This window comes from Capsicum annuum, chromosome 10 (genome assembly GCF_002878395.1).
Source record: "Capsicum annuum cultivar UCD-10X-F1 chromosome 10, UCD10Xv1.1, whole genome shotgun sequence".
NCBI lineage: Eukaryota > Viridiplantae > Streptophyta > Magnoliopsida > Solanales > Solanaceae > Capsicum > Capsicum annuum.
Genome location: NC_061120.1, coordinates 13,760,049 through 13,773,724, shown reverse-complemented (window position 1 = coordinate 13,773,724; position 13,676 = coordinate 13,760,049).

Below are 13,676 nucleotides of genomic sequence, written 5' to 3'. Positions count from 1 at the left end.
CAATTCATAAAAAGAAAAGTGCAATTCAAGATATAAATTCGTAATTCAAAGCATAAATAGGTGGGATAAACATGCAAATTCAAGGTTTAAACCACTTATAATCCCATAACCTTAAAACAAGATGATTTGGGTGTAAACCCCAACATGCTAATCATGAAATATTTAATAAAATTCAAGTCTTTGGGGACAAGAACGAAAGAATTGTTCTTGTTCAAACCCCACATACCTTAGATGATGAACTAGATGCACAAGCTTGCTTTTTGAGACTTTATTTGCACTCTTGAATGAAGATTTTTGAAGCTCTTGGTATAGGGATCTTAAATCTTGTGTCAATTTGGAAAAGGATGGTGGAATCTTGAGTTTCTTGGAGATGCATGTTGAGTTTCATGGGAATTTCATTAAACATGTAATAAAAATACACTTGGACATGGGAATGCCTTAAACATGAGGAAAACAACATGATTTCATGGCTAAATTCATAACTCGAGGGTCAATCCTAAAATCAATGGATCATGACATGGGGATTGCTACACTTGAAGCATGATATGACTCATTATACTTGAAAGCACTTGTAACCATAATTTGAAATTGAATTAAGAAGAGATTCATGGATTTATTTCATCAAGAACATGCATAAACTCTTAAATTAAACCAAAAGAGTATTTTGGGTTCCATGGGTGAAAGGTATCCGTGGATGAACATCCCACATACCTCACTAGATGAATTCTTGATGATTCCTTGAGAATGTCTTGGACTTGAAGCTTGATTTCTTTGATTTCTTGTGAAAGAGTTAGGGTTTATTCTTGGGGAAAAAGAGGATTTTTCTTGAGAGGATTTGTGAGTAAAAGGGCAAATAATGCTCCTTGGGGACCCCAATTTCGTGTTATTGACGAATTGGGTGAAGGGAATTGACCTAAATACCCTTAGAAGTTAAGAAATAAAATTGGGCAGAATAGATGGGGCCAACATGAGCCTTGGAGTAGCAGACTACCATGGGTAGCGTCCGGCTTATATCGGGGGACTAACCCAGGCGGCGCCGTCTTACCTAGGTGGTCTAAAGGGGTCTTGAAAATAACTAAGTCCTCAATAATTAGTGAAATTTTCAAGTCTTGGACCCCTTTGAACTTGTAACTAAGAGTTGAATTAAGTTAGGATCTTACGGGGTATTACAATTACTCTCAATAAATGCATGTAATAGTGTGAACGATTTGACCACTTTTTAGCCTATCCTAACCTACCCTACCTTGATTTGGATGAAGTTTCACTTCATTATAGAGAATCCATATCTCTTTATTCAACTCAGCACGATACAAGCACGGATTGGATATTAACGACGGTCATAAACGCAACCCAAACAAAACCAAGTTGTTCGTCTAACTGTAGATATCATATTATAACAGTGTTAATATAATTGATTCGAGTTGGGTTACCTTTTTTCCTTTTTCCAAATTGATTTTTAATCCTATTTTAAATTGTATTGCATGATGACAATTTACATGAGTGACCTAGAAACACTACTTGCTAAATTTAATTTTAGTGGACAAACACCATCTTGATAATTTTTTCAGTGATGTCAAATAATTTAGAAATAATTCATGGACAAACACAATTCACGATGTACGTTCATTCAATAATCTCATATCACGGGTGAATTTAATAAAGTTTGATATAATATTGACAAATTGAGAATCATCGCAATTCATGACATACATTCATAGAACAATCCTATGTCACGAGTGAATTTAATAAAGTTTGATATAATGTTCAAAGAATGAGAATCGTCGCAATTCATGACATAAATTCATTGAACAACCCCATGCCACGAGCAATTTTTATAATGTTTGATATAATGTTGGCAAGCTAAGAGTCAAGGCAATTCATGGTGTCCATTTAGTCAACAATCCCTTGTCACGAGCGAATTTAATAATGTTTGATATAAAGTTGACAAGTTGAGAGTCAACGCAATTTATGACGTATGTTCATTCAACAATTCCTTGTCACGAGCGAATTTAATAAAGTTTGATATAATGTGCACAGATTGAGAATCGTCGCAATTCATGACGTCTGCTCATTCAACAATCCCTTGTCATGAGCGAATTTAATAATGTTTGATATAATGTTGGCAAGTTGAGAGTCAATGCAATTCATGAGGTCCGTTCATTCAACAATTTCTTATGACAAGCTAATTTAATAATGTTTGATATAAAGTTGACAAGTTGAGAGTCAACACAATTCATGACGTACATTCATTTAACAATCCATTGTCATGAGCAAATTTACTAATGTTTGATATAATAATAACAAATTGAGAGTCTTAGCAATTCATGACGTACATTCATTGAACAATCCCATGCATGAGTAAATTTAATAAAGTTTGATATAATGTTCAAAGAATGAGAATCATCACAATTTATGACGTACATTCATTGAACAACCCCATGCCACAAGCGATTTTAATAATGTATGATATAATGTTGGCAAGTTGAGAGTAACGTAATTCATGGCCTACGTTCATTCAACAATCCCTTGTCATCGGCGAATTTAATAATGTTTGATATAATATTGACAAATTGAGAGCCGTAGCAATTCATGATGTACATTTATTGAACAATCCCTTGTCACGAGTGAATTTAATAAAGTATAACATTCAAAGAACGATAATCATCGCAGTTCATGACATACATTCATTGAACAACCCTATGCCACGAGCGATTTTAATAATGTTTGATATAATGTTGACAAATTAACAATCGTCAAAATTCATGAAGTACATTCATCGAACACCCCCATGCAATGAGTGATTTTAATAATGTTTGATATAATGTTGACAAATTAAAAATCATCAAAATTCATGAATTACATTCATCGAACACCCCTATGAAACGAGTGATTTTAATAATGTTTGATATAATGTTCACAAACTGAGGATCGTCGTAATTCATGACGTATACTCATTCAACAACCCCATGTCACGAGCAATTTTAATAAAATTTGATATCATGTTGTAAAGTAAAGAGTCAACGCAACTCATGATGTCCGTTCATTCAACAATCCCTTATCACAAGCGAATTTAATAATATTTGATATAATATTGGTAAGTTGAGAGTCAATGCAATTCATAGCGTCCATTCATTCAACAATCTCTTGTCATAAGAGAATTTAATGATATTTGATATAAGGTTGACAAGTTGAGAGTCAACACAATTCATGAAGTACGTTCATTCATCAATCCCTAGTCACGAGCGAATTTAATAATGTTTGATATAATATTGACAAAATAACAATCATCGCAATTCATGAAGTGCATTCATCGAACACCCCCATGCCACGAGCGATTTAATAATGTTTGATATAATGTTCACAAATTGAGGATCTTCGTAATTCATGATGTACACTCATTCAACAACCCCATGTCACGGGCGATTTTAATAAAATTTGGTATAATATTTACAAATTGAGAATAGTCGCAATTCATGACGTACATTGATTCAAAAATCTCATATCACAAGTGAATTTAATAATGTTTGATATAAGATTGATAAATTGAGAGTTAACGCAATTCATAACGTACATTCACTCAACAATCCCATGTCATACGCTAATTTAATAAAGTTTGATATTATGTTCACAAATTAAAAATCGACGTAATTAATGACGTATGTTCATTCAAATAATCCCCTCAAACGAGTGAATTCACTAAATTTGATTTGATATAACATTGATAAATTGAGAATCAAGAAATTTCATAACGTACATTCATTCTAAAATTTCATGTCACAAATTTGGTCAAACGTACAAGTTCGGTGATTGTTAGATCATTATATGGCATGCACTGCGTTGAAAGCTCTAGTAGCAAATATGGTCAAACATTATGTTCATATGCCTTAGGTTGCGTGTTCAATTCTCTCTGACGCATGCTTACCTTTTAATTATTTTTTATGAGAAATAAATGTTGACCATTTCACGTACAACTAAATAAGGTCACCTCTATGAATACAAACCGTCAGAATCTAGGTCATCTGGCCCATTCCTCTCCTCTTTAAAAGACATCACAGTGCAAGCTTCACCTAGACTATATACACCCAACTGCTACATTTCTTTATATCTCTCTAAGGAAATATGTCGGTATTCATCCTCGTTCAAACGCAGATAGGCCCCCTTTATCAATTCAAAGTTAATCTGCGCCACAGCTACATAATACGTGACTTACTGGTAGAGTTATTTATTATTTTTAAAAATATTTCTTTGTATGTGCCTTCGTTTAATGCAATCATCGCTTTTTTCGGATTGTAGTGGTTGCTACTTAGCCAACTTATAGGAGCTGTATTCTCACCTCTACCATTCCTCCACATAACCACCCAATCATACGCCAGATCCTTCAGCCTATAGGATGTCAATTCTACACTTTCCTTCTCAGTAACATGCATAATTGAGGTGATCTTTCTCACCTCATCAAGGTAGAGTTGTGGGTCCTCATCCACTTTTGACCCAAAGAATTCAGGTGGATTCATCCTCATGAAGTCACAAATTCTGGCTGCAACTAACTCACCATTCTGCTAAAGTGGGACTGATAACGCTCAACTTAACCTCAATTTAGTGTAAGGCGGTCATCGTCAATATATTTACCCAACTTTAGAGTCGGGTTCGAATCCATAGGGAACAATGTGAGTGGTGATTAAACTAGTTTGAAATTATAGCTACAAGTTGAATTCAAACAATCGATATAAAAAGATAAAATGGGGGTTTAAGGTTCACAGAGAGTTAATTGTCACTTTCACTATTTTAGTGTTTGAAATCAGTCTAAATGGGAAACCAGAGCTATGTTCACCAAGGGTTTCGGGAATTGACAAATACTAGGTAATGCTAGAGATTCTCGGAATGAGTAGAACAACAAATTATCCCTGACGATTATACTATCTAACTTATCTCTCAACCTCACCAGACAATTTATTATCTAATTCTCTCGAACTTAGATAACTTATCTATTTCCAATAGGATGTTATCTCAGGTAGATTAATTCAGTCACGGCATTAATCATTAAATAGAATGTTGGTAGCTTTCGAGTCCCTGTTGATAATTCATGTCCTCTAGTCTATTTCTCCATTAGAAGCAAATAAAACCTAAGGCATAATCTAATGTTTGCAATCACTAGATTTTAGTTAAAACAACAGAATTTCAAGATGTTTTACTACTCTTTGAATCCGTTAAACACCTAGTATCATATCAAACCCTAATCCATGGATCCCATAACTACAGCTAATGAAATTAGCCGCTCATGATTTGATGAATGAAATAAAAAGTTGACTTCATGATTATAATGATAAACTTTCGAATGGATAGAAAATAACAAGTAGTTCCTCTGGTTTAATAACAAGGTAGAAACCCCAAAAATAGTTGATACAAAAACACAGGAATATTTTATGAAAGAGAGCAAAAATATGTCTCTCTTCTTAGAGTTGATGTCTGATAGATGAATTATTCAAAAACCCTAAAAGATGCCATTTATACTAAATCCTAATTAAGAAAATAAAATAACAAAATTAATAAAATTGTTCGGAATAGGTGACGCCCAGGCTGACGCCGCGTCAAGAAGTTGACTCCCTATCACGGATGGCGTCAGAAATGCTCAGTTGCCTTCAAAATCTATCTTAGGTTGACTATGTAGATGACGCCGCGTCACCTATCTAACGACGTATCACCAACGTCGTCAGATTTTTTCTTCAAACTTAATTCTCTGGTTAAGGCTGGCGCCCTTCATGATGCCTTATCACCAACATCGTCAGAACTTCTTCTGTGGCTTCAAGTTTATGGTTAAGGTTGACGCCAAGCTGATAAGATATCACAAGGCTGACGACGTATCACAAAGGTCATCAGCCATGATTTCTTCTCTTTTGCTCAAATTTTTAACTCTTTTGCTCCATTGTCGTTTGTTTTTTTCCTCCACCCTTTTACTGCAATATCATGAGCAAACACATCAAAACAACAAGAGTTGCTTCAGAATTCACAATTATTTTTAGCTAAAAAGCATTAAATGTGTTAGATTTTGCTCACACATCAACACCCTCAACTTAAAACAATTGCTTGTCCTCAAGCAACAAACTAACAAACAGAATACAAAGAACATTCAGCAGTCAACAACCATTTTAGCTCAAAACTCAGTTACCACCTCCAAAGTCAACCAATTTAAATTATTGTGTATATTATTGAAAAGAAATAATGTAACACAAAGGATTCTAGCCATGGCATCAATTAAGTACCAACAGTCATGCATGTATCAATATAACACTACCCAAACAAGTAAGTAACCTAGCAAGATACTAGTGTGCCCTCACAATAAAGAAATTCCCCTTTTTCTCTCATCTCAGAAGTCAAAATTTAAACATGGGGATTTGCACAAAAACACTCACTCTCATAACGAAGTTCCAGCCAATGTATGCCAAATACCATATGTTTTCCCTTATCTTCATTACCAAGGTATCCATATAGGTGAGTTAGGATCACTATAGGTTTTTCTCAGCTTGTAACGTAGGCTGAGGGCTGGTATGATATTAAATGGCATTTAGAGTGACTAACCTCCTTGGCACTACCTTAACTTATGGGGTCCACTTATTAACCTCTTTTTCTCTCTTTTTCTTTTCTTTTCTGTTCCTCTTTTCCTCATTTATTGATCACCCATTATTCAGGATGGATGTGACTTTTCTTTTTCATTCTTTTTCTTTTATTCTACCTCTCTTCATACCTAATTTACATCATACACCCCTATAATAGCCACCCTCAACTTAGGATGTTTGCCTAAGTCAAGGTGCACAGTGTCCAAGGAGGACCAGGGCAAAAACAGGTTCATTATGATCTAAACGGGAAGGTGATAGGTGTCATAGAAAGAAATGATCAATTCTGGATCAAAATAGGGATCAAGTGATAGCATACATAATAGGGAAGGTTATTTAGGCTGAAAGTGGCTAAAAGTCAAAACAACCTATGATCCTTTCCTAACCCCTATCTTTCAACTAAGGTAAGATAAACTGGGCAAGTTCTAGATTCGGCAGTACAAAGGGAACTAAGTAAGATCTCTCACACACATATGGAACACAAGTGTATTACCAGTTACTACTCATCTAGTTCGTGCAATTGTCAGCAATGATTATGAAGCAACTAAAACTTAATGCCATAACAAAATGTACAGTGGTTACACATGAATGCAATTAACACAACTACCACATAGACAATTGGAGAGGTAGTTACCATTCCAAGAAAAATTAACAAAAAATATGTCAACTACCGTAGATACTTATTTTTCTCCCAGTTAACCACAACACATCGCAAAGAAAAAATAATACGCCTAAATATGTTGGCTCTACTAGGAACAATACTTTGGGGAAAACAGGCACGGCAACAAAAATCCATGGAGGACATCAACACCCACAACTAGCCCCACCCTCAACTTAAAATCATACAATGTCTCCAATGCATCAAACCAAAACAAGAGAGTTAGAAACATACCTGTGGCACCATGGATGTAAAGATCTGATGTCAATCACTTAAGATGAATACAAACAACAAAATACCTTGGGTTGCCTCCCAAGCAGCGCGTAGTTTAACGTCGCGGCACGACCCAACTCAGCTTTTTCCTTTACCTTGAGGATATGAATTTCACCCCCAACTTAGAGTCCATCTTCTTGCCTCACTCATAGGGAGGTGGTACAAAGATTAAGAAGCCGAGTAATGAATGATGCATGGTAAACAACTCGACCTTAATGTGAGGTGTGCTTTTATGTTGTTTATCAAGTGTAAAATAAAGAATATGGGATTCTTGTTCCTCATCTTCACAGTCTTTCACTAGTTTCGATGATTCCACAGACAAGATATCATCTAAACATAATGTGGAAAAATACTTCGAGTATGGCCCAACAAATCCTACATCAAAATTTACACTATCCTCTACACACTCACTTTTATTCATCTTCTCAACATTTTCACTTTGAATTGGGCTAGAGTCTTCATAAGAGATTGGCTTGTTTTCTTATTTTTTTCTCTAGCACCATTTCCTCAATCTTGGCATCATCCCTCATGGTTGCTTCAATTGGTTGCGAAATCTCTAAGGTCTGGTCAACATCAAGCACAACATCGATATAGGGTTCTTACTCCTCATATTCACACTCATCCATTCTGTTAAATGATTTCACAGACAAGATATCATCTAACCACAATGTAAAAAAGTGTTTTGGATGATTGACCTCGATATCCATCTCTTCTATCCTTTCTCTTCCCTCATTAAATTCCCTAATGTCTTAACGTATGTCACATATGGTATCATTAGTTATGTCTGTACGATCCAACATTAGTTGAAGCATAGCTTCAATGTTACTCTTTCCAATGCTTCATTCTTCTTTTTCTTGACCATAAGACCTGTCATACTCACAAGAAAAACTAGAACCTAGGTTGGCACAATAGGGGGAAGGGGAATTTGGGCAATCACTCCAATGTCCATCTTGACCACCACATAAATAACAATTATACTCCTAGTAGGATGGAGATGTGCACACATCTCTCTCCGGGGAGCATATCTACAATCTTTCCAAAAGTGGGGTCTACCACAATATGGACATGGATTATCTAGATAAGATTTCCAACCATCAAACTTACATTCATTCCATGATGCCATAGTAAGAAATAAACAAAAATAAAGAAAATCTACATAACACAAGAAACAAAGGAAATCACAAACAAATATTTACAAGTTTGAATTCAAGAAAGTAAGCTAAAATTCAAAACTAACTCAATATGCCAAATTGTTCCCCGGCAGCGGCGCCATTTTTGATAACACTCAACTTACACCTCAATTTAGTATAAGGCGGTCGTCGTCAATATATTTACCCAACTTTAGAGTCGGGGATGAATCCACAAGGAACAATGTGAGTGGCGATTAAACTAGTTTGAAATTATAGCTACAGATTAAATTCAAACAATCGATATAAAAAGATTAAATGAGGGTTTAAGGTTCACACAGAGTTAATTGTAACTTTCAATATTTTAGTGTTTGAAATTAGTCTAAATGGGAAACCAAAGCTATGTTCACCAAGGGTTTCGAGAATTGAAAGATACTAGGTAATGCTAGAGATTCTCGAAATGAGTAGAACAGAAGAATATCCCTGACGATTATACTATATGACTTATCTCTCGACCTCACCAGACAATTTATTATCTAATTCTCTCGAACTTAGATAACTTATCTATTTCCAATAGGATGTTATCTCAAGTATATTAATCCAGTTACAGCATTAATCATTAAACAGAAGGTTGATAGCTTTCGAGTCCCTGTTGATAATTCATGTCCTCTAGTCTATTTCTCCGTTAGAAGCAAATAAAACCTAAGGCATAATCTAATGTTTACAACCACTAGATTTTAGTTAAAACAACAGAATTTCAAGATATTTTACTACTCTTTGAATCCGTTAAACACCTAGTATCATATCAAACCCTAATCAAATTAGCCGCTCATGATTTGATGGACGAAATAACAAGTTGAATTCATGATTATAATGATAAAATTATGAATGGATAGAAAACAACAAGTAGTTCCTCCGATTTAATCACAAGGTAGAAACCCCAAAAATAGTTGAAACGAAAACACAAGAATATTTTATGAAAGAGAGCAAAAATATATGTCTCTCTTCTTAGAGTTGATGTCCGATAGATGAATTATTCAAAAACCCTAAAAGATGCTATTTATACTAAAGCCTAATTAAGGAAATAAAATAACAAAATTAATAAAATTGTTTAGAATAAGTGACGCCCAAGCTGATGCCGCATCAAGAAGTTGACGCCCTAGTACAGATGGCATCAGAAATGCTTCAATTTCCTTTAAAATTTGTCTTAGTCTGATGATTTAGCTTATGCTGTGTCACCTATCTGACGGCGTATCACCAACACCATCAGATTTCTTCTTCAAACTCAATTCTCTGGTTTAGGCTGACGCCTTATCACCAACTTGATGCCTTATCACCAACGTTGTCAGAACTTCTTCTCAAGCTTCAAGTTTTTTGTAAAGGTTGACGCCAATGCTGATAAGCTATCACAAGGCTAACGACGTATCACGGAGGTCGTCAGCCATGATTTCTTCTCTTTTGCTCATATTTTCAACTCTTTTGCTCCAATGTCATTTGTTTTTATTCCTCTACCCCTTTACTGCAATATTATGAGCAAACACATAAAAACAACAAGAGTTGCTTCAGAATTCATAATTATTTTGAGCTAAAAAGCATTAAATATGTTAGTTTTTCCTCACACATCAGGGACTATAGCCTGATGGTTGCCCTAATTATTGGTAGTCATGGCTTGGGACAACGCCTGAAAAGCAGCTCAAAATTTAACATGGGACACATTCTCATTCAAAGTATCAGCAGGCTGGGGTGGCTGGTTATTATTTTTACATACATTATCTCAGTGAGGAGGCATATTCTGTCATGTAAGAGCACGAGTTAAAAGAAGATAGAGACAACTATAAGCACTATAGATCATGAAAGAAAAGGATGATTCCCTAAGTCGTTCCATAGCCTCTTGCTCATAAATGTGGCACGCTTTACACCCATGATCAAGACTCTACGTAACGCAGCTTGGATGACTCCCTAGAACTCTTTAAACATTAGGCTCTGATACCAAGTTTGTAATACCCCGAAAACGTATCCCGATATGTCACACGGTGCTCAAGACTACGAATATTCTAAAGCTAACCCTGTAGGCCTTCTACTAATTCTGAAACTCATAATAAAGCAATCTAGGTATGAGAAAATACTAAAATACTGACTATTGTCTGAACTGAATTGGATTAATATCTAAAAATATTTAACTTAAGAGTCTAGAAAACCAACACTTGAAATCTGAAATGTAACTAGTAGTCGAACAAGCCTCTACTTCTACTAACTAGAGAGTCACTGGGACAGACCCCCGACTGACTCGAAATGAACTGAAAATAATAATTCAAATACTACATAAAGCTAGAAATCTTAATAAATGGGTCCTCAAACTATGAGGACTCACCAACTGTTAGGATATAGATAGAGATGCTTGCAGTCAATCACGCTGATGGAACTGAGCACCTAAACTTACATTATTAAACAATGTATCACATAAACGTATATGTGGATCAGACCATATGGAATGAACTGAGCATATGGGGGTGAATTCATAAGTAAAACAATAATGCAATATTCAAACAAACTTTCAAAATTTGTATGCTAAGTGTAAATGACTCACATTGGTTTGAATGATTGAAAGCTAAAAATCAGAAATTAGGAGAAATAAGCATACTATATAAATCTTCTGATCCATAACACTTGGTTTTAAAAGTTGTACTTTTACTCTTTTTGATAATGAACTGAGTAGGACTGAAGTTAAGTCTGATTTCAAATTATGCAGGCTAAGTGTAAAAGGTTTCACCTCTGTATCTGTAAATTGAAAGCTGAAATCTCATAGATAATGACTTATGTAAAACAATATCTAAATAAAATCATAAGCCTTTACACTTAGTTTCTAAAAGCTATTTTGTTATTCTGTTTTAGGACTTAGGGAGTTTCTTCTAAAAACTTTTCTGTTATTCTTTCCTGTTAGGGAGGCTCTTCTAACCGACATACAATATGTAAGCTATTATAGTATCCAACGTCTAGTTCCCCTAAGGGGAAAACCTCCTATTGGAAAGAGGCACCATACACTTGCCAAGGAGTATAACCTAAGCGAAGTGATCACAATATGTTTCTTCATCCATGTAAAGAGGAATAATCTGAATCTATGCCTATGTTGGCTTGTAGTTATAGGGAATGTGAACTGAGATACATACCTAAATTGGTGTTAAATACTAATCCCTTACTTATATGCTCATTCTGTAGAAAATCTACCTTAAAAATAGCATAAGGGATTATAATGACAACTAGTGATGCATCTGTCTGGTTTAAATTACAATTAAAACTAAATGTGTGGATTCCATATCTTAGTTGAGGATCAAAAGATCAAATCTTGCTTAAAATCTGAATACATGCTTATCAAAGAATGCTTAAACATCATCTTTCTTGAAATATCAAGGCTTAAACTTAGGGCTTATAACCCATGATTGAAAATCATGTCAAATCACAACAAACTTCATTCCCAACAATAATAATCTTGAAATACTTTAACAATTCTAGTCAAGATAATAAAATTCAATTCTCAATATGTGAAATCAAGTCTCATGCATAAACATGTGAAAGTAAATATGCAATACAACACTTAAATCACTTGTAACTTCATAAACTTCAAATAATGATCTTTGGATATAAACCCTAGGCTAAAATACATGTAAATTCAACTTTAAAAGCTAGTTTTGGGCACAAATATGAAAGAAGTATCCTTGTTCATAACCCCACATACCTTAATAGGTTTGATTTGATGTAGAAAAATTAACTTCGAAATCCTTGGAGATGATCTTGAAAGCTTTTCTTGAGATTCTTGGATTAGGGAACTTAATTCTTGGACTTTCTTGAAAAGATACTTATGAAGTCTTAAAGTTCTTGAATGGAGATTAGGGTTTGTTCTTGAGGGAGGTTGGGAGAGAAATTATGGAAAAAGGAGCAAATAATGCTCCTTAGGGCTTTAATTACCTATGATGGACAAGTTAGGATGGAGGAAAAGACCATTTTCCCTTTAAAACGTGGAAACAGAAACTGAAAATTAGGGGAGGACGATGGAGCGCGCGTCAATGGCTAATCGTGTGACCTCACTGCCTCTCTCAAGAAAATGGCTATAACTTTTTGTTCGGGAATTTGATTAAGGTAAAATGAGTATCGTTGGAAAGATGACTCAATTATCTACAATTTGATGGGTATTGATATACAATATTCTATGTATATCAAAAGGTATACACGTTCAAAGTAGACCCTTGTAGAATTGAATACTAAACTTTGAATGAATCAAAGGCTCTAAGTTCAACTTTGATCTAAGTGAATTCTATGAATATATTTCACCTCGACATCACTTCATAAACAAGGATAATAATCATGACACATATATTAATATAAAAATCATGAGACTAAAGTTTATACACGTAGGAACAATGGTTAGAATTCTAGCGCGAAAATACAAAGTGTCACATATCCCTACTCCACTACTTATGTATAATAAAAACTCCACAATACATAACAAAATCTCAAATAAAAACCTATTCTCTTTCCCCCACCCCCAAAGAAAATGACAAGGTTCATTCCAGTACGTGGCATATTACATTGCACAGATCATACGTGACATGTGACGCAGTGATAATTTATAATTTTTTCTTCAAAGACGGTTCTATGTTTCTTTGTTAGTTTCATTTAACTTTTTTTCTCTTTCAAATTTGAGTAATTCGTCCATATTTTTCCCCTTTTTTAGTCAATACCGAAAGATACGTCAGTACTTCCCCATTGGCCTGACACCAGTAACCATTCATCATTATGGTACTATAAAGTTGTATAAGGATAAATTCGCCTGCTTTAGGGTTCAGAACAGGCGAGGGATATATGATGGGAGGAAAAATTTCATTCGTGATGCGGGTTTTTGGATAAGAGACGTTTTGGACATCATGATTGGCTACAGTGTTTTAAGATATGTCTTCTTATTTGTTCAACATATAATCGATGTGGGAAGTAGTTTCCAGGTAGTACAGGTTTCAA